Here is a 25,933-nt window from a genome sequence, read left to right as displayed (position 1 = left end):
CCAGGTGTGTGTTTCAGTCTTCACCAAATTTGGATACTGTGGATGCAGTCTTGAATAATTGAACTTTTCTAAGAATCTGTCCATTTCTTCCATTTATCAATTTTATTGACTTATAGTTGTTCATAAGAGTCTATTATAATCCTTTGTATTTCTGCATTGTCTGCTGTAACTGCTACTCAGGTGCAGGTTCTGGGAGGTGGGTTCACCTTGGAGACTGTGGACATATGACCCCAATAGAGGGTCTAGGAGATGGGGTCACCCTTGAGACTATGGACGTGTGAGCCCAGGTACAGTACTGGGAGGTGGGGTCAAGCTGGAGACTGTGGACATGTGAGCCTAGGTGTGGAGTCTGGGAGGTGGGGTCACCCTGGAGTGTGGACTTGTGAAGCCAGGTACAGGGTCTTGAGGGTGGGATCACCCTGGAGACTGAACATGTAATCACTGGTACAGGATGTGGGGAGGGGTGTCACCTTTGAGACTGTGGATATGTGACCCCAGGTACAGGGCCTGGGGAAGTGTTTAACCATGGAGACTGGATGTGTGACCCCAGGAAAAAGGTCTGGAGTGTGGGGTCACCCTTGAGACTGTGGACATGTGTCTGCAGATACAAGGTCTGGGAGGGGGTAACCCTGGAGACTGTGGAAATTTGACCTGAGATGGAGGCACTCTGAGGTGTTGTCACCCCAGAGACTGAGGACATGTGACTCCAGGTTCAGAGTCTGGGAGGGGTGTCACCCTGGAGACAGTGGACATGAGACCCTGTGTGCAGGATCTGGGTGGTGGGGTCACCCTGGAGACTGTGGATATGTGAACCCACAAACATGGTCTTGAGTGTGGAGTCACCCTGGAGACTGTAGACGTGTGATCCCAGTTGCAGGGTGTATAGAGCAGGTTTACCATGAAGATGGTGGATGTACAACCCCAGGTTCTGGTCTGTAGGATGCAGTCACCCTGGAAACTTTGGACATGTGACCCCAGTTTCAGGGTCTGGCAGGGTGTCACCCTGAAAATTGTGGACGTGTGACCCCAGGTTCAGGGTCTGGGGAGGAGTGTCACCCTGGAGATTGTGGATATGTGACCCCATGGACAGGGACTGGGGTGGTCACCCTGGAGAATGTGGATATGTGACCCCAGTGGTCAGGAGGAGGTCACCCTGGAGACTGTGGAATTGTGAGCCCAGTTGCAGGGCTTAGGAAGGGGTCACCCTGGCGACTGTGGGCATGCGACTCCAGGTACAGTGTCTGGGAGGGATCACCCAGGGGACTGTAGCTATCTGAACCTATGTATAGGATTTGGGAGAGTGTTGCCCTGCAGACTGTGGACATGTGACCCCAGGTGCATGGTCTGGTGTGGTGGGGTCACCCTGGAGGTTGTGGAAGTGTGACCCCAGGTGCAGGGTGTGGGTTGAGGTCACTCTGGAGACTGTGGATGAGTGACAAATTTGCAGGGTTTGGAGATGGGGTCACCTTGGAGACTGTGAACATGTGACCCCAGGTTCACTGTCTGGGAGGGACATCATCCTGGAGACTGGATATGTGACCATAGATACAGGGACTGAATGGGGTCACCTAGACACTTGGATATCTGACCCCAGGTACAGGGTCTGGGATGGGAATGACCCAGGAGGCTCTGGACATGTGACCCCAGGTACAGTGTATGGGGAGGTCACTCTGGAGACAGCAGACTTTTAACCACAGATGCAGAGTACATCATGAGAAACGCTGGACTGGAAGAAGCACAAGCTGGAATCAAGATTCCCAGGAGAAATATCAATAACCTCAGATATGCAGATGACACCACCCTTATGGCAGAGAGTGAAGAGGGACTAAAATGCCTCTTGATGAAAGTGAAAGAGGAGAGTGAAAAAGTTGGCTTAAAGCTTAACATTCAGAAAACTAAGATCATGGCATCTGGTCCCATCACTTCATGGCAAATAGATGGTGAGATAGTGGAAACAGTGTCAGACTTTATTTTTTGGGGCTCCAAAATCACTGCAGATGGTGACTGCAGCCATGAAGTTAAAAGACGCTTCCTCCTTGGAAGGAAAGTTATGACCAACTTAGATAGCCTATTAAAAAACAGAGACATTACTTTGCCAACAAAGGTCCGTCTGGTCAAGGCTATGGTTTTTCCAGTGGTTGTGTATGGATGTGAGAGTTGGACTGTGAAGAAAGCTGAGAGCTGAAAAATTGATGCTTTTGAACTATGGTGTTGGAGAAGACTCTTGAGAGTCCCTTGGACTGCAAGGAGATCCAATCATTCCATCCTGAAGTTCAGTCCTGGGTGTTCATTGGAAGGACTGATGTTGAAGCTGAAACTCCAGTACTTTGGCCACCTCATGCGAAGAGTTGATTCATTAGAAAAGTCCTTGATGCTGGAAGGGATTGGGGAGGAGGGGATAACAGAGGATGAGATAGCTGGATGGCATCACCAATCGATGGGCATGAGTTTGAATAAATTCTGGGAGTTGGTGATGGACAGGGAGGCCTGGCATGCTGCGATTCATGGGATCGCAGTTGGACATGACTGAGCAATGAACTGAACTGAACTGAACTGAAAGGGTCTTCAAGGGATGTCACCCTGGAGAATGTGGACGTGTGAGCCCAGGTGCAGTGTGTGAAATGGAGTTCACCCTGGACACTGTGAACATGTGACTCCAGCTGCAGGGTAGCAGAAGGAGGTCCTCCTGGAGAATGTGGATGTGTGGGGGAAAGTACAGGGTCTGGCAGGGAGGCAGCTGGTAACTGTGGACAACTCACCCCAGGTACAGATTATGAGAGGTGGGGTCACACTGAAAACTGAGGATATGTGATCCCAATTATAGAGTCTGGGAAGGGGGTTACACTGGAGCCTGTTGACCTGTGACCACAGGTTTAGTGTTTGGGAAGTGACATCACACAGGAGACTGTGGGCATGTGACCCCAGGTACAGAGTCTGTGGAGGGTTGTTATCCTGGCCACCATGAACATGTGCCTCCAAGTACAGGGTCTGAGATATTGGGTCACCCTGGAGACAGAGGCCAAGTAAACTGAGGTACACAGTTTGGTGAGGTGGGGTGACAATGGAGACTGTGGATGTGTAACCCCAACTGCAGGGTCTGGGAGGGGTGTCACCCTGGAATCTATGGACGTGTGACCCCAGGTAGAAGAGGAGAGTCACATTGGAGACTGTGGCCATGTGACCCTAGGTGCAGTGCCTTAAACATGGGGTCACCCTGGAGACTGTGGACATGTGAGACCAGGTGCATGAACAGGGAGGATTTACACCCTGTGGATATGTGACCCTGCTTCAGGGTCTCTGAAGGGTGTCACTCTGCAGAATGTGGAAATCTGATCCCAGGGTTCCTCTAGATTTGCAGTGGGAAACATGGGGTTCCTCTTGAGTTGCGGCGGGAGACTCGGGATCCCTCTTGTGTTGTATCAGGGGACTCAAAACTCCCCTCTAGTTGTGGCGGGAACTCAGTGTTCCTCTCCAATTGCAGCGTGGAACTCAGGGTTCCACTCGAGGTGTGGTGGGGAACTTGGGTTCATCTTGAGTTGGGGGGTTACTCAGGATTCTTCTTGACTTGTGGTGGGGCCTCCTTTCGAGCTTCCTTGGGGAAATTCATCTCTAGCAGGGATGTGCTGGGCGGCTCCTTTCTTGTTGCAATGTGTGGGTGGCTACTCACTAGTTTTGGCATAGGATTGCTCTAGTTGTGATCAGGGTCAACTCTGTAGTTGTGGGGGGTTTGCTTCTCTCTAGTTGTGGTGTGCAAACTCCGCTCTAGTTGTGGTGTGAGATTCATCTCTATGAGCAGCAGACGGACTCCTCTCAATGTGTGATGTCCAATGGGTTCCTCTCGAGTAGTGGTGGAGGCTTCCTCTCGAGTTGCAGGGCAATGTCCTCTCTGGTTGGACTGTGAGTGACTCCATGGGGAAGGTCCTCTATTTTTGGCGATAGGAGTTCCTCACTAACATTAGTGGGATTGCTTCTTTCTAGTTGTGAAGGATGCCACTCAACTTACTTCAGGAAGCTCGTTTCTATTTGTGGCACAGTAGTTCTCTCTAGGTGTGATGTCCTGGGGGAATCCACTCTAGTTTTTCTGGGGAAATCCGCTTCAGTTTTATCCAGGGAGCCCAAGTAACATTATGGCCAAAGGCCCCTTTTCTTGTTATTGCCTAGAGCTCCTGTCAAATTGCAGCAGGGAACTTGGTGTGCCTCTTGAGTTACAGCAGGTGACTCAGGGTTCCTTTAGAGCTGTGGTGGAGCCTCCTCTCGAGCTGCAGTGGGGCAGATCCTCTCTAGTAATGCTGTGCAGGCTGGTCCCTGTCTACCTCCATTGTGTGGGAGGCTACTATCTAGTTGTGGCATGGGGTTCCACTCTAGTTGCAGTGTGGTCCACTCTTCATTTGTGGTGGGTCGGCTCCTCTATAGTTGTCATTTGCAGACTCCTCTCTAGTGGTGTCATGGGAGCCTCCTCTTTAGTTGTGGAAGGAGGCTTCTGTGTAATTGTGATGTGTGGGAATGTGCCTCTAAATTGGTGATGTTCAAAGGGCTGCTCTCTATTTGTGACATGGGGTCTACTCTCTGGATGTTGTGAGGATACTCCTCTCTGATGGTTGTATGGGGGTGTACTTGACTTGCAGCTGGGGATCATCTCTATTTGCCCTGGAGTGGACTCTCTCAAGGTGCAATGTCCAGGGTTTCCTCTCCTGTTGTGGTGGTGGGACACTCTCCAGTTTTGACAGGTGGGCTCCTCTCTTGTTGTGGCCATGGGCTTCTCTTGAGCTGTGGTATAGGCCTCCTCTCAGGTTCAGGAGGGGACTTGGGGCTCCTCTGTAGTTGGAGTGGTGATTCCTCCAAGGGTTCTCTGTGGGGAGTTTGTTCTCTCTACTTGTGGCATTGGAGGTTCCTCACTAATTTTCACGGGGTGCCCCCATTCTAGTTGTGACAGGCTCATCTCAAGTTACTTCAGGGGTCTTGTCTCTATTTGTAGCAGAGGGGCTCTTCCCTAGGTGCAATGTGCTGGAGGGTTCCTATCTAATTTTGGAAGGGTAATCCTCTCCAGTTCTGGCATGGGGGAGAGCTCCTAGCTTTGTCCCTGGGGGCTCCTTCCTTGTGATGGCATAGGGCTCTTCTTGAGATGCGGTGGGGGACTTGAGGTTCCTCTCAAGTTGGGACAAGTGACTTGGGGTTCCTTTAGAGTTGTGGTGGGCCTCCTCTTGAGCTGTGAGGGGCAGCTCCTCTCTAGTAGGGATTAGCAGGCTGCCTCCTGTCTACTTGTGATGTGTGATAGGCTACTGTATAGTTACAGCATGGGACTCCACTCTAGTTGCAGTGGGGTCAACTGACGTTTTTGTTTCCACTCTTCTCTAGTTGTGGCTTGGACTCCTCTCTAGTTGTGGCAGGGTAGGACTCCTCTTTAGTTGTGATAGGAAGCTACCTCTCTTGTTGAGGTAGAGTTCTCTCGAATTGTAGTGGGGGTGGCTCCTCTTGGGAATCCTCTCAAGTTGCCTCAGTGCTTGGGGCTCGTCTGGATTTGTGACGGGGAACTCAGTGTTCCTCTCGAGTCACAGCAGGGGAATCAGGCCTCTTCTCCAGTTGAGGTGAGTAACTCAGGGTTAATCTCAGGTTTCAACAGGAAATCAGGATTTCTCTTGAGTTGTGATGGGGAAACTCGGGGTTCATATCACGTTGTCACAGGGGAGTCAGATCTCCTCTCGAGTTGAGGCGAGGAACTTGGGTTTCCTCTCGAGTTGCAGCAGGGAAGTCAGGCCTCCTCTCAAGTTGTAGGGGGGAACTCAGGGTTCCTCTCTAGTTGCAACAGAGGACGTGGGTTTCCACTCGAGTTGCGGCTGGTAACACTGGGTAGCTGTCAAGTTGCAGCATGAATCTTGGGGTTCCTTTTGAGTTACAGCAGTATACTCAGAGCTCCTCTCAAGTTGTGGCAAGAACTCAGGTTCCTCTTTATTTGCAGTGCAGGACTCTGGGTTCCACTTGAGCCGTGGTGGGGAACTCAGCTTTCTTCTCAAGTTGGGGGGCTACACATGGTTCCTCTTGTGTTGGGGTTTCCTCTCATGATGTCTTGGTGCTACTGGTCTCTAGTAGGGATGTGCAGGTTGTCTTCTCTCTTGTTACAATGTGTGGGTGACTACTCACTAGTTTTGGCATGGAACTTCTCTCTAAATGTGTTCAGGGTCAACCCTGTAGTTGTGGTGGGTTCGATTCCCTCTGTGGTCTACAGTCTCCTGTCTAGTTGTGTTGTGATGGTCATCTCTATTAGCAGCAGAAGAGCTCCTCTCTATGTGTGATGTCTAGCAGGCTCCTCTTGAGTTGTAGTGGAGGGCTCCTCTTGAGTAGCAGGGCTGTGGTCTCTCTTGTTGGGGTGTGGGTGGCTCCATGGGAAGGGTCCTCTCTACTTTTGGTGCTAGAAGTTCCTAGTATTAGAGAACTTTCTCCTCTTTAGTTGTGAGTGACTCCAATCAATTTAATTCAGGGAGCCTATTTCTATTTGCCACATAGGGACTTCTCTCTAGGTGTGATGTCAGACTCCACTCTATTTCTGCCTGGGGAATCCACTACAGTTTTGCCAGGGCAGCTCCTCTGTCATTTGGCCAGGTTATCCTTTCTTGTTACAGCATAGTGTTCCTGTCAGATTACAGTGGGGAACTTGGTATTTCTCTTGACTTTCAACAGGGGACTCGGGGTTCCCTTAAGTTGTGGTGGAGCCTCCTCTTTAATTGCACTGGGGCGTATCCTCTAGAAATGATGGGCAGGCTGGCTCCTGTCTTGTTGCAATTTGTGGGACTCTACTCTCTAGTTGCGGCATGGGGCTCCACTCCAGTTGCAATGGGGATCCACTCTTTATTTGTGGTGGGTCAGCTCCTCTCTAGTTGTTGTTTGCAGACTCCTCTCTAGCTTTGGCAGGCAGGGGGACTCCTCCTATCTAGCTTTGGCAGCGGGGCTCCTCCTTAGTTGTGTAGTTGGGCTCCTCTCTACTTGCGGTAAAGTGCTCTTCACAAATTGTGATGGGGGTGGCTCCTCTCTGGTTGTGATGTGAAGGGGCCTTTTTCTAGTTGCAATGTGCAGGAGGCTACACTTTAGTTGTGGCAGGGGTGTTTTCTTTAGTTGTGGCATGGTAGGCTCCCTTCTACTTGTGGCAAGGGGCTTCTGTCTAATTGTGATATGTGGGTATGCTCCTCTCTAAAGGTGATGTTCAGGGGGGCTTGCCTCTAGTTGTGGCAGGGATCTCCTCTTTAGTTGCAGTGTTGGCCTCCTCTTTCATTTTGATCTGTGTGGGAGTTCCACTCTAGTTGTGATGTGCATGGGCACTTTTCTCTAATTTTGATGTGTTGGGCGCACTCCCATCTATCTGTGCAAGGGTTATCCACTCTAGCTATGGCAGTAGTGCTCCACTCTAGTTGCAATTTAAGGCAGAGATGGCACCTCTGTAGTTGCAGCGATATGCTCCTTACTATGTAGTTGCAGCAATATGCTCCTTATGCCTGAATGTCAGCATAAGAATTAGAATCTAATTGTGGTATGTATTCAACTCTCTAGTTTTGGTAGTTGGGACTTCACTCTAGTGGTGAAGTCCTGCAGTGCTCTTCCCTAGTTGTACTCTTCCTGTCGTATGGGGCTCCTCTCTAGTTGGTGTGTGTGTGTGTGTGTGGGGTCAACTCTTAGTTGTGTTGGGTGGACTCCTCTCTAGTTGTGGTGTGCAGGCTCCTCTAGAGTTGTGTTAAGGGAGGTCTTCCCTAGTTGTAGTGTTTGGGGGGCATTTCTAGAGTTGTGGTGGAGTGTTCCTCTTGAATTGTGGTTGGGGCTTGCTCTCTCGGAGTGATGTGCACAGGCACTCTCTCCAGGTGCGATACCTGAGACTACTCTTTAATTTTGGCACGGCCCCTCCTCTTTAGTTGTGGTGTCTGTGCCTCCTCTATTGTTTTGGCAGGAGACTTCTGTCTAATTGCATTGTGCTGGAAAGCTCCTCTCAAGTGTCGATGTTCAGGGAGCTGCTCTCTCTTTGTGGCGTGTGGTCTACCTAGTCTTGGCTAGTTTGTTCCTATCTGACATTTGTAGGGGCATCTACTTGACTTGCAGGAGTGGGTTCATCTCTTTTTGCTGTGGAGGTGACCCTCTCTAGGTGAAATGTCAGAGGTCTCTTCTCTAGCTCTTCTCCAGTTTTGGTGGGTGGGCTCCTCTTTCAATGTGGCTATTGGCTTCTCTCTTGTTGTAGCGTAGGCCTCCTCTCAAATTCAGGAGGGGTTTTGGGGCTCCTCTCTCATTGCAGAGTGCCTCATCTGGGTGTTCTCTGTGGGGTGGGTGTTCGCTCTACTTGTTGTTTGGGGGCTCCTAACTGTTTTTCATGGGGTTGCTCCACTCTAGTTGTGATGGGCTTCTCTTGAGTTACTTCAGTGACCTTATAGCTGTTTGCGGCACAGGGGCTCCTCTCTAGGCACAATGTGCCAGAGGGTTTCTCTCTAGTTTTGGCAGGGAAATTCTCTCCAGTTTTGGTGGGGGGCGGGCTCCTAGTTTCATCGCTGGGGGCTCCCTCCTTGTGATGGCAAAAGACTCCAGTCGAGTTGTGGTGGAGGACTTGGTGTTCCTCTCTAGTTGTGCCAGGTGACTTGGGGTTCCTTTAGAGTTGTCGGGGGGCGTCCTCTTAAGCTGTGTGGGACAGCTCCTCTCTAGTAGCAATTAGCAGGCTGGCTCCTGTCTAGTTGTGATGTGTGGTATTCTACTGTATAGTTATGGCATAGGGTTACACTCTAGTGCAGCGGGAGTCAACTGACATTTTTGTTTCTGCTCCCCTCTAGTTGTGGTTTGCAGACTTGTCTACAGTTGTGGTGGGGTGGGGGGCTCCTCTCTAGTTGTGGTATGGGGATTCCTCTCTAGGTGTGGTAACATACTCCTCTTGGACTGTGGTGAGTGTGCTTCTCTGCTTGTGATGTGAAAGGGCACTGTTTCCAGTTGTGAGTTGAAGGAATATACTTTCTAATTGTAGCAAGGGACGTCCTCTTTTGTTGTGGTGTGCTGGCCTCTTCTCTACTCATAGCAGGGGCTTATGTTTACCTGTGATGTGTTGGTATGCTTCTGTCTAGTGGCAATGATCAGTAGGACTAATGTCTAATTCCCATGGGGTTCTTTCCTCTAGCTGTGGTGTGGGGCTCCACTCTTAGTATGATCTGAGTGAAAGGTCCTATCTAGTTGTGGGGCCCTTTCCTCTAGTTGTGTTGTGTAAGTTCCTCTCTAGTTGTGGAGGGGTGCTCCTTTCTAGTTGTGACAGGGGGCTCTGAGCTAGCTGCAGGGTACACGGGGCTCTCAACTTGTGGCTGGGGCTCCTCTCCAGTTGTCACGAGTCACCTCTTGAGTTGCTGCAGGAGGCACCTCTCAAGTTGCTACAGGAGGCACCTCTCAAGTTTTGGTGGGGGGCTTATCTGAAATTGGAGATGGAAATGGCAACCAACTCCAGTACTCATGCCTGGAAAATCCCATGGATGGAGGAACCTGGGTAGGCTACAGTCCATGGGGTTGCAAAGAGTCAGACATTACTGAGCAAATTCACTTTCACTTTTCATCATAGGCCCCTGGTGGCTAAGATGGTAAAGAATCTGCCTGGGATGCAGGAGACCTTGGTTTGATCCCTGGGTCAGGAAGATCCCCTGGAGAAATGCATGACAACCCACTCTGGTATTCTTGCCTGTAGAATCCCAGGGACAGAAGAGCCTGGCTAGCTACACAGTCCACGGGGTTGCAAAGAGTGGGAGATGACTGAGCAGCTAAAACACAATCATCTCTAATTGTGGTGGGGGACTCCTTTCTAGCTTTGGCATGGTGCCTCCTTTCAAGTTGTGTTGTGCTGGTGAGCTACACTTAAGTTTCAGTGGGCAGCTCCTCTCTAGGTGTGGTGGTGGACTCATCTACAGCTGTAATATGGGGGCCTATTTCTAGCTGCAGTGCTCAGGGTCCTCTCTAGTTGTAGTGAGGTATTCTTCTTTAGTTGTGATGTCTGTGGGGGTTCCTCTCTCATTGCAATGTGCAGGGTGTCTCTTCTCTAGCTGTGATGTGAGGCTTGTCTCTCTTTGCAGTGAATGGGCTCCTCTCTAGAAGAGATGTTGGAAGGCTACTCTGTCATTGTGGATGGGGGCTTCTCTCAAGTTGGGTTGAAGGTCTCCTCTAGAGTTTTCACAGGGTACTTGGAATTCCTCTTGACATGTGACTGTGCCTCCTCCAACATTTGTCATGTGGGGGGCTACATGGCAAGGGGTCTTCTCTACTTTTTGAGCTACAGGTTCCTCACTCATTTTGGTGGGGTTGACCCCGTCTAGTTGTGATGGGTGGCCAACTCTCTAGTTGTGGTGAGGGAGCTCCTCTCCAGTTGCGTTGGGGCAGGGGCCTTTTCCTCAATAGTTGTGGTTTGTCTGGGGGTCTTCTCCACATGAGGAATGCAGGCTCCTCTGGAATTTCAGCGGGGGGCTTGTCTATTGTTGTTAGGGTGGGCTCCACTCTACTTCCAGGTGCTCCTGTTTAGTTGTGGGGGCCTTCTCTCCAGTTGTGTTGTGTAGGCTCCTTTCTAGTGGTGGCAGGGTGCAGCTTTCTTATTGTGGCAAAGGACTCCAAGCTAGTTGTGTTGTTCATAGGGCTCTCTAGTTGTGGTAGGGGCATCTCTGTATTTGCGGTCATGTGCTCCTCCTTATTTGTCTCAGGAACACATATTTTGCTGTGGGGGCTTGGGGCTCCTCTAAAAGGAGACAGAGGATCCTGTCAAGATGAAAAAGGGGGCTCCTCTGGAGTTCCTTTAGGGGCTCCTTTCTAATTGTGGTTGGGGACTCCTCTCTACCTGTGGCATGGGGGTTTCTTTCTAGTTGTGGTGGGCTGGTGAGCTCCTCTCAAGTATCAGTGGGGGCTCTTCTCTGGTTGTGGTGGGTGATTATCTCTAGCTGCGGTGTGGCTGCTCCCTTCTATCTGTGGTGTGCTGGTGGACTACTCTCTAGATGTGATATGCAGGCTCCTTTCTAGTTATGGTAAAGGTCTCTTTAGTTGCAATATGTGATGGGAGTCATCTCTCATTGCAATGTGCAAAGGCTTTCTTTCTTGTGATGGGGTAGCTCATCAATATTTGCCACAGTGTGACTCCACTCTAGGTATGATGTGTGTGGATATTGTCTCATGTTGTGTCCAGTGGCTTTTCTCGAGTGGCAGTGCAGTTCTTTTCTTGAGTTGTGGCAGTGTACTCAGGGCTCCTCCTGAGATGCAGTAGTCCCTCCTCTTAGGTTATGATGGGGGGCTCTGCAGGGGCTCTGCTCTTCTTTTGACACTAGGTGTTCCTCACAAATTTTAGCATGGTTACTCCTCTCTACTTGTAAGGGCCCCCTCTCAATTTACTTCAGGGGGCTCCCCTCTATTTGCAGGAGAGGAGCTTTTCTCTGTGTGATGTGTTGGTGAACTCTCTACTTGTGGTGGGGAAAACATCTCCAGTTTTGGTGGAGGTCTCCTCTGTCATTGTGGTCAGTGACTCCTCTTGTGTTGCAGCAAAGAACTCTGTGGTACCTCTCTAGTTGCCTTGGCAGTGATGTTTCTCAATCATTGTAGTATGCAGGGGACTCTATACATGTGTGGTGTGCAGACTTCTCTCTTATTTTGGCATGTGATCAACAAGCTAGCTGTGGCCAGGTGCCCTCTCTAGTTGCACTGTACTAGGGTTTCTGTCTAGTTGTGTTGTGGTGGCTCTTTCAAGTTGTTGCAGTCATTACTCTAGTTGCTGTGAGCAAGGTGCTACTCTCTAGTTGAGGTGGGATATCCAATCTAGTTTTATCCAGAAGCCTCCTCGCTAGTTGCAATGGAGGTCAACACTCTATTTGTGGTGGGTGGTCTAGTCTCTAGTTATGGTGGGTTCCCCTCTCTAGTTGGATTGGGCAGGGGTTTTCCTCAACAGTTGCTATGTGTGGTGGGGCTCTTCAAATCTGATATGTGGGCCCCTCTCTAGTTGTGGTGATCTGCACTTCTCTAATTGTGCCGTGGTTGCTCCTTTCTTGTAGTGATGTGTGCCTAGGTTCCTCTTGTGATGGCGTGGTCCTCCTCTCTAGTCGTGCTGAGGTCTTATCTCGATTTGCCGTGGGAGCTCCTTTTGAGTTGGGGCAGTGGATTCAGAGCTCCTCTCGAGTTCTTGTGATGCCCTCTCTGAAGTTGCACCAGGTGGCTTGGGGTCCTTTTGAGTTGTGTTGGGGAACTTGGAGTTCCTCTCGAGTTGCAGTAGTGGACCTGGGTCTCCTGTCGAGTTGTGGTAGGTATTTGATTTTCCTTTGGATTACAGTGCACAACTCAGATTTCCTCTCAAGTTGCCATGAAAGGTTTGTCTTGATTTGAGGCAGGGGACTCAGAGCTTCTCTTGTGTTGCAGTGATTCTTCCTCTTGAGTTGTGGTGTGTTGTCTCCGTGGAGTGGGGAGTCCTCTCTACTTTTGGTACTGGGGTCTCCTCACTACTTTTCGCGGGATTGCTTCTCTCTAATTTTGAGTGGCTCCTCTCGAGTTACTTTGTGGGCTCATCTCTATTTGCGACAGAGTGACCCCTATAAGATGCGATGTCCCGGGGGCTGCTCCCTAGTTGTGGTGAAGGCATCTTCTCCAGCTCTGGCATAGGAGTGCCTCTGAGTTTGTTGCTGGGGGCTCCCCTCATGATGTGTAAAAGGGCTCCTCTTGAATTGCAGCAGATTCTCTCAGTTTCTCTTGAGTTGCGGTTGGGGTCCTGGGAATACTCTCGAGTTGCATTAAGGGGCTAGGATCTAGTCTCAAATTGCAATGGGAAAGTCAAGGTTCCTATCAAGTTGCAGGAAGGGAGTCGGTCCTCCTCTTGAGTTGAGGTAGAGAACTCAGGGTTCCTCTCAAGTTGCAACAGGGGAATATGGCCCACTAGAATTGTGCCTGAAAACTCAGATTTCCTCTCCAGTTGCAGCAGAAAACTCGGGCTTCCTATCAAGTTTCAACAGAGGACCTGGGGCTCCACTCAGGTTGCGGCTGGGAAGTCGGGGTACCTCTTGAGTTTCAGCAGGGGACTCAGAGCTCCTCTTGAGTTGCAGTGGGATCTCAGGATTCCTCTCAGGTTGCAGCATAAGAATCAGTGTTCCAGTCGAGTTGTGGCAGGGAATTCAGGGTTCCTCCCCATTTGGGATGTACTCAGGATCTCCCTCAAGTTGCAGTGGGGCCTCCTTTCTAGTTGTATTGGTGTGACTTATCTCCAGCAGGGATGTTCAGGGGATCTCCTGTCTTGTTACAACATGCGGATGGCTACTCACTAGTTTTGGCATGGGTCTCTTCTTTAATTTAGGTCAGATTCAATTCTTTAGCTGTGATGGTTTTGATTATCTCTGGTTGTGGTGTGCAAGCACCTCTCTAGTTATGGTTGGGGACTCCTCTCTACCTGTGGCATGGGCGTTTCTTTCTAGTTGTGGTGTGCTAGTGGACTCCTCTGTAGTTGTGATGGGGGATTATCTCTAACAGTTGTGTGGCATCTCCTTTCTAGTTGTGGTGTGTTTATGGGCTAACCTCTAGTTGTGGTATGTGGGCCCCTTTCTGGTTATGGTAAGGGGGTCATTTGCTGGCAATACTTGTGGGGAGTCCTCTCTCATTGTAATGTTCAGGGGCCTCCTTTCTGGTTGTGGTGGAGGGGCTCATCTATATTTGCTGCAGGGTGACTCCTCTCTACTTATGATGTCTACGGGCATCCTCTCGTTTTTGGCCAGTGGCTTCTCTCGAGTAGCTCAGAGTTCTTTTCTTGAGTTGTGGCAGTGTACTCAGGGCTCCTCTCGAGTTGCAGTAGTCCCTCCTCTTAGGGTGTGATGGGGGCTCTGCAGGTGTCTCTGCTCTTCTTTTGACAGTAGGTGTTCCTCAAAAATTTTAGTGTTGTTACTCCTCTCTACTTGTGAGGATTTCCTTTCGAGTTATTTCAGGGGCTTATCTCTTATCTGTGAAGCTTTAGTGGACTCCTCTCTACTTGTGGAGGGAGAAACCTCTCCAGTTTTGGTGGAGGGCTCCTCTGCCATTGTGGCCAGTGTCACATCTCATGTTTCAGGGAAGGACTCAGTGGTACCTCTCTAGTTGTGTTGGGCAGTGATGTTTCTCAGTCATTGTGGTATGCAGGGGACTCTTTACATAAACAGTGTGTGGGCTTCTCTCGTTGTGACTTGTGGTAAACACACTAGTTGTGGCCAGGGGCTCTAGTTGCACTGTACTAGGGGTTTCTCTCTAGATGTGGTTTGCTGCTCCTTTGAGTTGTTGCAGTCATTACTCTAGTTGCTGTGGGCAAGGTGCTACTCTCTGGTTGAGGTGGGATATCCAATTTAGTTTTATCCAGTAGGCTCCTCTCTAGTTGCAGTGGGGGTCAACTCTCTAGTTGTGGTTCTTGGTTAAGTCTCCAGTTGTGGTGGGAATCTCCTCTCTAGTTGCATTGGGCAGGGCTTTTCCTCAATAGTTGAAATGTGAGTTGGATCTCTTCTCCAGATGTGATGTGTGAGAGCCTCTCTAGTTGTGAGCCACACTTCTCTAATTGTGCCGTGGGTGCTCCTCTCTTATAATGATGTGTGCCTGGACATCTCTCTTGGGGTGGTGTGATGCTCCTCTCTAGTTGTGCTGAGGTCTTAGCTCAATTTGCTCTGAGAGCTCCTCTTGAGTTGAGGCAGGGGGGCTCAGAGCTCCTTTTGAGTTCTGGTGGTGCCTCCTCTCGAGTTTCAGCAGGGGGCTTGGGGTCCTTTTGAGTTGTGGTGATAAGCTCAGGGTTCCTCTCAAGTTGCACCAGTGGATTCAGGGCCCCTCATGTGTTGGAGTGGATATTCTGTGTTCCTCTCAGTTACAGTGCACAACGCAGATTTTCTCTCTAGTTGCTGTGGAAGGCTTCTCTTGAGTTGAGGCAGGGGATTCAGAGCTCCTCTCAAGTTGTGACGAGAACACTGTGTTCCTCTCCAGTTGCAGCATGGAACTCAGGGTTCCACTTGAGCCATGGGGGCATCTCAGGATGCCTCTCGAGTTGAGCGGTAGGCAGGATTCCTTTATAGTTGCGGTATGGCTTCCTCTCAAGTTATGATGCGGCCTCCTCTCGAATTGACTTGAGGCACCTCATCTCTAGCAGGGATGTGCAGGGTGGCTCCTATCTTGTTGAAATATGCAGGTGGCTAGTCACTAGTTTTGGAGAAGGCAATGGCACCCCACTCCAGTATTCTTGCCTGGAAAATCCCATGGACAGAGGAGCCTGGTGGGCTGCAGTCCATGGGGTCGCTAGGAGTCGGATATGACTGAGCAACTTCACTTTCACTTTTCACTTTCATGCATTGGAGAAGGAAATGACAACCCACTCCAGTGTTCTTGCCTGGAGAATCCCAGGGATGGGCGAGCCTGGTGGGCTGCCGTCTCTGGGGTTGCACAGAGGTGGACATGACTGAAGTGACTCTGCAGCAGCAGCAGTCACTAGTTTTGACATTTGTCTTTTCTTTAGTTGTTTTCAGAGTAAACTCTGTAGTTGTGGTGGGTTTGATTCTCTCTAGTTGTGGTGTGAAAGCTCCTCTTCAGTTGTGTTGTAAGGTTCATCTCTATTAGCAGCAGGGGGGTTCCTCTCTATGTGTGAGGCCTAGTGGGGTCTTCTTGAGTTGTGGTGGAGGGCTCCTCTCAAGTTGTGGGGCTGTGTTGTCTCTGGTTAGGGTGTGGGGATTTCCACGAGGTAGGTCGTCTGTAATTTTGGTGCTAGGGGTCCCTTACTAATATTAGTGGGGCTGCTTCTCTCTAGTTGTGAGGGGTTCCACTCAACTTACTTCAGGGAGCTCATCTGTAAGTGTGGCATTGGGTCTTCTCTCTAGGTGTGATATTCTGGGTGTCCACTCTGATAGTGCCAGGGGAATCCACTTCACTAATGGCGGGGGGTTTCCTATGTCATTTTGCCAGGGTCTCCTGCCTTTTTACAACACAGAGCTCCAATAGAATTGCAGCGAGGAACTCGGGGTTCCATTTGAGTTGCAGCAGGTGACTCAGGGTTCCTTTAGAGTTTGCGCTGGAGCCTCCTCTCTAACTGCAGTGGGAGAGATCCTCTCTAGTAGCGATATGCAGGCTGGCTCCTGTCTAGCAGGATTATGCGGGAGGCTACTCTCTTGTTGCGGCATGGGGCTCCACTCTAGTTGCAGTGGGTTTCCACTCTTCATTTGTGGTGGGTCGGCTCCTCTCTAGTTTTCGTTTGCAGACTCCTCTCTAGTTGTGACAGGGGGAGGCTCCTCTGTAGCTGTGGTAGTTGGGCTCCTCTCTAGTTGCGGTAGTGTGTTCTTCTCAAATTGTGATGGGGGTGGTTCCTCTCCGGTGTGATGGGTAGGGGCACTTTTTCTAGTTGCAATGTGCAGGAGGCTACTCACAAGTTGTGGCAGTGGGAGTCCTCTTTCATTGTAACGTGGTGGGCTCCTCTCCACTTGTGGCAGGGGTCTTCTATCTAACTGGGATGTGTGGGTATGCTCCTCTCTAATGGTGATGTTCAGGGGGGCTTATATCTAACTGAAGCAGGGGTAGCCTCTCCAGTTGCCATGTTGGCCTCCTCTTTCATTATGATCTATGTAGGAATTTCACTCTAGTTTTGATGTGCATACGTACTTTTCTCTAATTGTGATGTTTGTGGGGGGCTCCTATCTACCTGTGGCAGGGGTGTCCGCTCCAGTTGTGTCAGTGGTTCTAGATTCTAGATGCCATGTATTGGGGGGCACCACCCTAGTGTCTGCAGTGTGCTCCTCAATAGCTGCACCTGAGGATCACCTATCTAGTTGTGGCATGTATTCAACTGTATATTTTGGCAGTTGAGCTTCTCTCTAGTTGTGATGTGCCAGGGTGCTCCTCCATAGATGTGCTGTGCCTGGGGGAGTCCTGTCTATTTGTGGAGTTGTAACTCCTGTCTTGTTGCTTTATGCTGTGTGCCTCTTCTCTAGGTGAAGTTTGCTGGCTCATCTCTATTTGTGGTTTGATGGGCTACTCTCTAGTAGTGGTGTGGCACCTCCTCTCAAGGTGTGGTGTACAAAATTGCTCCTCTCTAGTTGCAGGGTTCGGGTCCTCCTTTCCACATGTGGTGTCTGAGTGGGCTCCTCTCTTGTTGCAGTGTGTGGGCTCCTCTCTATTTGGTGGGGGACTCCACTGGAGTTGCAAAAGGGGCCTCGGTGTTCTGCTCGAGGTGAGGTGGGGCCTCCACTCGTGGTGGTGGGGTGGCCCTCTGTAGTAACAATGTGCAGGGTGGTTTCTGTTTAGTTGCAATGTGTAGGTGGCTACACTACCTGCGGGATGGGGATCCTCTCTAGTTGGTGTTGGATGTCAACTCAATTATGTCGGGTGGGCTCCTCTCTAGTTGTGGTGTGCAGATTCCTCTTTAGTTGTGGAGGGTTGACCTTTTCTAGGTGTGGCAGTCGGCTCTAAGTTCATTGCAGGGTGCATGGGGTTCTCCTCTTGTGGCTGCGGCTCCCCTCTAGCTGTAGTGAGAGGCATCTCTCGAGTTCTGTAGGGGGCACCTCTATAGATTTTGTGTGGGGCTCATCTGTAATTATGGTGGGGGACTCCTATTTAGTTTTGGTGTGGGGCCAACTTTTTAGTTGAGGTGTGCTGGTGATCTCCTCTTCAGTTTCAGTGGGCAGCTCTCTGATGCTGAGGCTTTTCCTCAATAGTTGCGGTGTGTATGTGGCTCTTCTCCACATGCGGAATGCAGGCTCTTCTGGAGTTGTGGCAGAAGTCTTGTGTATTGTTGTGTCGGCTGGCTTCTCTCTAAGTTAATTTCCAGGGGCTCCTGTCTAGTTGCAGGGGGCTTCTTTCTAGTTGTGATGTTCAGGCTCCTCTCTAGTGGTGGCAGGGTCCAACTTTCTTATTGTGGCAATGGACTCCAAGCTAGCTGTGGTATTCACAGGGCTCTTGAGTTGTGGTGGGGGGCCTCATTGTACTTGTGGTGGTGGACTCCTCTCCATTTGTCTCAGGAGGCACAGATCAATTTGCTGTGGGGGCTTGGGCTCCTCTAAAAGGAGGCAGTGAATCCTGTTGAGATGAAGCAGGTGGTTCCTCTCAAGTTTCAGTAGCAGATTCCTCTCTAATTGTGGTTGGGGATCCCTCTCTACCTGTGGCATGGGAGTTTCCTTGTAGTTGCAGTGTTCTGGTGAGCTCCTCTATAGTATTAGTGGGGGCTCCACTCTAGTTGTGTGGGGGATTTTCTCCAGCTGTGATGTGGCTGCTCCTTTGTAGTTGTGATGTGCTAGTGGGATACTCTCTAGTTCTGGTGTGTGGGCCCTTTCTAGTTATGGTGTGGGTCTCTTTAGTTGCAATATCTGAGGGGAGTCCTCTCTCATTGCAATGTGCAGGGGCCTTTTTACTTGTTGTGGTTGGAGGCTTATCTATAATTGTTGCAGAGTGACTAATCTCTAGGTACTATATCTGGGCACATCCTCTCATACTGTGTTCTGCGACTTCTCAAGTATCAGCAGCGTCCTCCTCTTGAGTTGTGACAGTGGATTCATGGCTCCTCTTGAGTTGCAGTTGTCACTGCTCTTATATTCTGATGAGTGGCTGTGCAGGGGGGTCCTCTCTTCTTTTGGCACTAGGTTATCCTCACAAATTTGTGTGTGGTTGCTCCTCTCTATTTGTGAGGACCTCCTCTCAAGTTACTTCAGGAGGTTCATCTCTGTCTTCGGCAGAGGCGTTCCTATGTATGTGTGATGTCTTGGTGAACTTCTCTCTACTTGTGGTGAGGGAAACTCCCCCAGTTTTGATGGGGGGATCCTCTGCCATTGCAGTCAGTGGCTCCTCTCATGTTTCCACAAAGGACTCGGTGGTTTCTCTCTAGCTGCCTTGGGCAGTGGTGTTCCTCAATCATTGTGATATGTGTGGGACTCTTCTTCAGATGTGGTGTGCAGTTTTCTCTCTACATGTGGTGAGCTGCACTTGTCTAATTGTTCCATGGGAGCTCCTCTCTGGATGTGATGTCTGGAGGGCTCTTCTCAAGTGGATGGTGGCTTTTCTCAAGTTGCTTTGTAGGGCTCCTCTAGAGTTTCTGCAGGGTACTTCAGTCTCCTTTTGAGTTGCGGGTGTGCCTTCTCTCACATTTTTCACGTGGGGGACTCCACAGTGGGGGGGTCTTCTCTACTTTTAGCACTAGGGGTTCCTCACTAACATTGGTGGGATTGACCCTCTCTATTGTGACAGGTGGTAAAGTCTCTAGTTGGGTTTTGGGGGCACCTGGCTAGTTGCATTGTGTTGGGGTTTTCTGCAACCCAATAGGGTTGTGTGGAGCTCTTTTATGGGGTATGTGGGGCTCTTATCCACCTGAGGAACATAGTCTCCTCTGGAGTTGTGGCAAGAGGCTTGTATTTTTGTGCCAGCGGGCTCTTCTCAAAGTCGAATTCCAGTAGCTCCTGTCTAGTTGTATGGGTCTTCTCTCTAGTTTTAATGCACAGGCTCCTCTATAGAGATGGCAGGGTTAAAGTTTCTTGTTGTGGCAGGGTACTCCAAGCTAGTTGCGGTGTTCACGGGGCTCTCGTGTTGTGGTGGTTGCATCTCTGTATTTGCGGTGGTTGGCTCCTCTCTAATAGTCTTAGCAGGCACATAACAATTTGTTGTGGGGCCTGGGGGCTCCTCTAAAATTAGGCAGTGGATCCTATTGAGATGAAGCAGGTGGCTCCTCTCGAGTTTCGGTGGTGGGCTCGTCTCTAGTTGTGGTTAGCATCTCCTCTCTACCTGTTGCTTGGGGGTTTCTTTATAGTTGTGGTATGCTGGTGAGCTCCTCTTGAGTATCAGTGGGGTTTCCTCTTTAGTTGTGGTGGGGCAATATCTCTAGCTACAATGTGGCTGCTCCTTTCTAGTTCTGGTGTGCTGGTGGATTGCTCTATAGTTGTGGTGTGCTGGCTCCTTTCTAGTTATGGTGAGGGGCTCTTTAGTTGCAATATCTTCAGTGAGTCCTCTCTCATTGCAATGTTCGGGGGCTCCTTTCTTTTTTGGTGGGGAGATCTCATCTCTATTTGCTGCAGAGTGACTCCTTCTAGGTATGCTGTCTGGGGTATCCTCTTCCATTGTGACTGGTGGCTTCTCTCGAGTAGTGGTAGAGTCCTCCTCTTGAGTTGTGGCAGTGGACTTGAGGCTCCTCTATTTGCATTGGGGCCTCCTCTTAGGTTGTGATGGGGGGCTGTGCAAGGGGATTCTCTCTTCTTTGGGAGCTATGTGTTCCTTAAAATTGTAGCATGACTGCTCCTCTACTTGTGAGGGCCTACTCTTGAATTACTTCAGTGGGCTTCTCTTTATTTGCAGCAGAGGCACTCCTCTCTATGTGTGATGTCATGGTGGATTCCTCTTTACTTGTGGCTGAGGAAACCTCTCCAGTTTTAGTGGGTCGCTCCTCTGTTATTGCGGCTAGTGGCTCTGCTTATGTTGCAGCACAGGACTCGGTGGTTCCTCTATAGTTGTGTTGGGCAGTGTTGCTCCTCAGTCATTGTGGAATGCGGGGCTTTTTGTCCAGATGTGGTATGCAGACTCCTGTCTCATTGTGGCACCTGATCAGCACACTAGTTGTGGCCAGGGGCTCTCTCTAGTTGCACTGTACTAGAGGTTTCTAACTATTTGTGGTGTGGTGGCTCCTTTGAGTTGTTACACTTGTTACTCTATTTGCTATTGGCAAGGGGCTGCTCTCTGGTTGTGGTGGGATTTCCAATATAGTTTTATCCAGAAGGCTCCTCTCTTGTTACAGTTGGGTAATTCTATTTGAAGTGGATGGTCAGGTCTCTACTTGTGGTGGAGGTCTTCTCTCTAATTGCATTGGACAGAGGTTTTCTGCAACAGTTGCAACGTATGGTGGGGCTCTTCTCCAGATGTGGTGTGTGGGCTCCTCTCTAATTGTGGTGAGCTGCACGTCTCTAGTTGAGGGTGATCCTCTCTTGTAGTGATGTGTGCCTGGTTTCCTGTCTTGTGGTGGCGTGGTGCTCCTCTCTAGTTGTGCTGTGGTCTTATCTGGATTTGCCATGGTAGCTCCTCCTGAGTTGAGGCAGGAGACTCAGAGCTCTTCTCGAGTTCTTTTGGTGCCACCTCTCCATTTGCAGCAACGGGCTCAGGGCTTCTCTTGATTTGCAGCAGGTACTTGGTGTTCCTCTCGATTACAGCTTGGAATTCAGAGTTCCTCATGAGTTGTCATGGAAGGCTCCACTTGAGTTGAGGCAGGGGACCCAGAGCTCCTGTCAAGTTTCGTTGTGTCCCCTCTTGAGTTGTGGTGAATTGTCTCCATGGGTGGGGAATCCTCTCTAGTTTTGGCACGGGGTTCTCCTCATTAGTTTTTCACGGGATTCCTCCTCTGTAATTGTGAGAGATCCTCTCTAGTTATTTCAGTGTGCTCATCTCTATTTATGACACAGTGGCTCCTGTTTAGGTGTGATGTCCTGGGGCCTCCTCTCTAGTTGTGGTGAGGGAATCCTCTCCAGTTCTGGCAGGGGAGTGTCACTGATTTGTTGCTGGAATATTCATGATGTGGAATATGGCTCCCCTTGAATTAGGGCGGATTCTCACAGTTCTCTTGTGTTTCACTGGGGACATTGGGAATCCTCTCAAGCTGCATCAGGGGACTTGGGACTCGTCTCCAGTTGTGATCTGGAACTCGGGGTTCCTCTTGAGTTGCAGCAGGGGAATCAGGCCTTCTCTCAAATTGTGGCTGGGTACTCAGGTTTCCTCTCTAGTTGCAGTGGGAAACTCAGTGTTCCTCTTGAGTTGAAATAGTGGTTTTGGGCTCCACTTGAGTTGCAGGTGGGAATGTAGGTAGGGTTCCTCTTGAGTAATGGTGGGAGACTTAGGGTTCCTGTCAAGTTGCAGCAGGTGACTCAGAGCTCCTCTAGAGTTTTGGTGGGATCTCAGGGTTCCTCTCAAGTTGTGGTGTGGGACACAGGGTTCCACTCGAGTTGGGGGGAGTTTTCAGGGTTCATCTCAAGTTGCCATGGGGCCTCCTGTCCACTTCTTTTGGGGCATCTTGTCTCTTCCAGGAATGTTCAGGGAGGGTTCTGTCTTGTTGCAATGTGTGGGTGCATACTCAGTAGTTTTGGCATGGATCTTTACTCTAGAAATGGTCGGGGTCAACTCTGTAGTCGTGGTGTGTTCGATTTTCGCTAGCTGTGGTGTGTAAGCTCCTCTCTTGTGGTGTGAGGTTCATCTCTATTAGCAGCACAGGGGCTCCTCTCTATGTGTGATCTCTAGTGTGCTCCTCTTGAGTTGTGGTGGAGGGCTTCTCTGGATTTATGGGGCTGTGTCCTCTCTGGCTGGGGAGTGGGTGGTTGCACTGTGGAGGTTCTCTCTACCTTTGGCGCTAGGAGTTCTTCAGAAATTTTGGTGGAGTTTACCTTCTCTAGTTGTGATGGGTGTTCTATCTTTTGTTGTAGTGAGTGAGCTCCTCTCTAGTCGCGTAGGAGGGGTTTTTTCCTCAATAGTTGCGGTGTATGGGGCTATTCTCCACATGAGGAATGCAGGCTTCTCTGGAGTTATGGTCAGAGGCTTCCCTATTGTGCCGATGGGCTCGTCTCAGAGTTGATTTCTCGGAGCTCCTGTCTAGTTGTCAAGGGCTTCTCTTAGTTTTGATGTGCAGGCTCTGCTCTAGTTGTGGCAGGGTGCTGGTTTCTTGTTGTGGCAGGGTACTCCAAGCTACTTGGGATGTTCAAGGGCTCTTGGGTTGTGGTAGGCACAACTATGTAATCACAGTGGTGTGCTCCTCTGTGTTTCTCTCAGGCAGAACATATCAATTTGGTGTGGGAGCTCAGGGCTTCTCTAAAAAGAGGCAGTAGATCCTGTTGAGATGAAGCAGGGGGCTCCTCTCGAGTTTCAGTGGGGGGGGGGGGGGTTCCTCTCTAGTTGTGGCCAGGGACTTCTCTCCACCTGTGACACGGGTGTTTCTTTCTAGTTGTGGTGTGCTGGTGAGCTCATCTCAAGCATCAGTGGCGGTTCCTCTCTATTTGTGGTGGAGGATTATCTCTAGCTGTGGTGTGGCTGCTCTTTTCTAGTTGTGTGCTGGTGGGCTAATCTCTAGTTGTGATATGCAGGCTCCTTTCTAGTTATGGTGAGGGACACCTTAGTTGCAGTATCTCAGGGGTGTCTTCTCTCATTGCAATCTGCAAGGGCCTTCTTTCTTGTTGTGGTGGGGGGCTCTTCTATGTTTCTCACAGAGTGACTCCTCTCTAGGTGTGATATCTGGGGGGCATCCTAACACATTGTGGCCACTGGCTTCTCTCGAGTAGTGGTGGAGTCCTCCTCTTGAGCTGTAGCAATGCACTTAGAGCTCCTCTCTCGTTTCCGCGGTCCCTCTTCTTAGGTTGTGATGGGGGCCTCTGCAGGGATCTCTGCTCTTCTTTGGCAGTAGGTATTCCTCACAAATTTTAGCGTGGTTGCTCCTCTCTACTTGTGAGGGCCTCCTCTTGAGTTACTTCAGGGAGGTCTTCTCTGTGTGTGGCTGAAGCTTTCCTATATTTGATGTTTTTGTGTTCTCTTGTCTATGGGTGGAAGGGGAAGCTTCTCCAGTTTTGTTGGGGTCTCCTGTGACATTGTGGCCAGTGGCTCCTGTTGTGTTGCAGCAAAGGACTCAGTGGTTCCTCTCTAGTTGCATTGGGCATTGGTGTTCCTCAGTCATTGCAGTATGCAGGGGACACCTCTCCAGATGCAGTGTGCAGGCTTGTCTCTCACTGTGGCTTATTGTCAACACACTATTTGAGGCCAGGGGGTCTCTCTACTTGCACTGTACTTGGGTTTCTCTCTAGTTGTGATGTGGTAGCTCTTTCAAGTTGTTGTAGTCATTACTATAGTTGCAGTGTTCAAGGGACTACTCTCTTGTTGTGGTGTGCTTTCCAATCAAGTTTATTTACTAATTTTTTTAATCTGTTTTTTTTTTCATTTATTTATATTAGTTGGAGGCTAATTACTTTACAATATTGTAGTGGTTTTTGCCATACATTTATATGAATTAGTCATGGATTTACATCTGTTCCCCATTCTGAACCCCCCTCCCACCTCCCTCCCCATCCCATCCCTCTGGGTCATGCTAGTGCACCAGCCCTGAGCACTTGTCTCATGCATCCAACCTGGACTGACGATCTGTTTCAAATTGATAATATATCTGTTTCAATGCTACTCTCTCAGATAATCCCACCCTTGCCCTCTCCCACAGATTCCAAAAGTCTGTTCTATACATCTGTGTCTCTTTTTCTGTTTTGCATATAGGGTTATCGTTACCATCATTTAAAATTCCATATATATGCATTAGTATACTGTATTGTTGTTTATCTTTCTGGCTTACTTCACTCTGTATAATGGGCTCCAGTTTCATCCATCTCATTAGAACTGATTCAAATGTATTCCTTTTAAAGGCTGAGTAATACACCATTGTGTATATGTACCATAGCTTCCTTATCCATTCGTCTGCTGATGGGCATCTAGGTTGCTTCCATGTTCTGGCTATTATAAACATTACCCTTCCTGGGAGTTGGGATAAAGATTGATCTTTTCCAGTACTGTGGTCCCTGCTGGGTCTTTCAGATTTGCTGACATATGGAATGCAACACCTTGATGGCATCCTTTAGAGTTTTGAATAGTTCTACTGGAATTCCATCATATGCACTAGCTTTATTAACAGCAGTGCTTCCTAAGGCCCACTTGCTCTCACACTCCAGAACGTCTGGGTCTGGGTGGCTGACAACACCATCATAGTAATCCAGTTCATTAAGATCTTTTTTGCACAGTTCTGTGTATTCGTTCCCTCTCTTCTTGATCTCTTCAGCATCTCCTAGATTTCCACAGTTTCTGTCCTTTTTTGTGCCTATCTTTTGGTGAAATATTCCCTTGACATCTCCAATTTTCCTGAAGAGATCTCTAGCTTTTCCCCTTCAGTTGTTTTCTTCTAGTTATATGCACTGTTCATCAAAGAAGCCCTGCTTGTCTCTCCATGCTGTTGTTTGGAACACTGCAGTTAGCTGAACATACCTTTTCCTTTCTCCCTTGCTTTTCACTTCTTTCTTTAGCTATTTGTAAAGCCTCCTCAGCTAGCCCCTTTGCCTTCTTGCTTTACTTTTACTTTGGGATGGTTTTGTTTGCTGCCTCCTGTACAATAATACAGACCTCTGTCCATAGTTCAGGCACTCTGTTTACTAGGTTTAATCCCTTGAATCTATGCATTACCTCACTGCATATCTGCGTGTGATGTCCAGCGGGCTCCTCTCAAGTTGTGGTGGAGGGTTCCTCTCGAGGGGCGAGGCTGTGTCCTCTCTGGTTGGGGTTTGCTTGTCTCCATGGGGGAGGTCCTCTGTGCTTTTGGTGCTATGGGTTCCTCACTTCTATTCATGGGATTGCTGCACTCTAGTTGTGAGGGCCTGCACTCGACTTCTCCCAGGGAGCTCATTTCCATTAAAGGCAAAAGGTCTTCTCTCTAGGTGTAATATCCTGGGGGACACCTCTCAAGATGCACCTGGGAAATCCGCTTCAGTTTTGGCCTGAGAGCCCCTCTGTCATTTGGTGCAGTGGTCCGCTTTCTTGTGCCAGCCTAATGATCCTGTGAAATTGCATCAGGGAACTCGGGGTGCCTCCTGAGTTGCAGTATATGACTTGGGGTTCCTTTAAAGTTGTGATGGAGACTCCTATTGGACTAGAGTGGGGCAGATCCTCTCTAGTAGCCATGTGCAAACTGGTCCCTTTCTAAGTGCAATGTGTGGGAGGTTACTCTCTAGATACAGCTTGGGGTCCACTCTCATTGCAGTGGGTGTCCACTCTTTATTTGCTGTAGATCGGCTCGTCTCTAGTTGTCTTTTGCAGCCACCTCTCTCATTGTGGCAGGGGAATTCCTCTTTAGCTGTGCTAGTGGGCTCCCCTCTAGATACAGTAGAGTGCTCTTCTCAAATTGAGAGGTGGGTGACTCCTCTATGGTTGTAATGAAAAGGGGCTTTTTTTCTAATTGCAAAGTGCA

Source organism: Muntiacus reevesi, chromosome 10 (genome assembly GCF_963930625.1).
Source record: "Muntiacus reevesi chromosome 10, mMunRee1.1, whole genome shotgun sequence".
NCBI classification, from domain to species: Eukaryota; Metazoa; Chordata; class Mammalia; order Artiodactyla; family Cervidae; genus Muntiacus; species Muntiacus reevesi.
The sequence above is the reverse complement of the archived record's forward strand: the minus strand, read 5'-3'. Positions refer to the sequence as shown.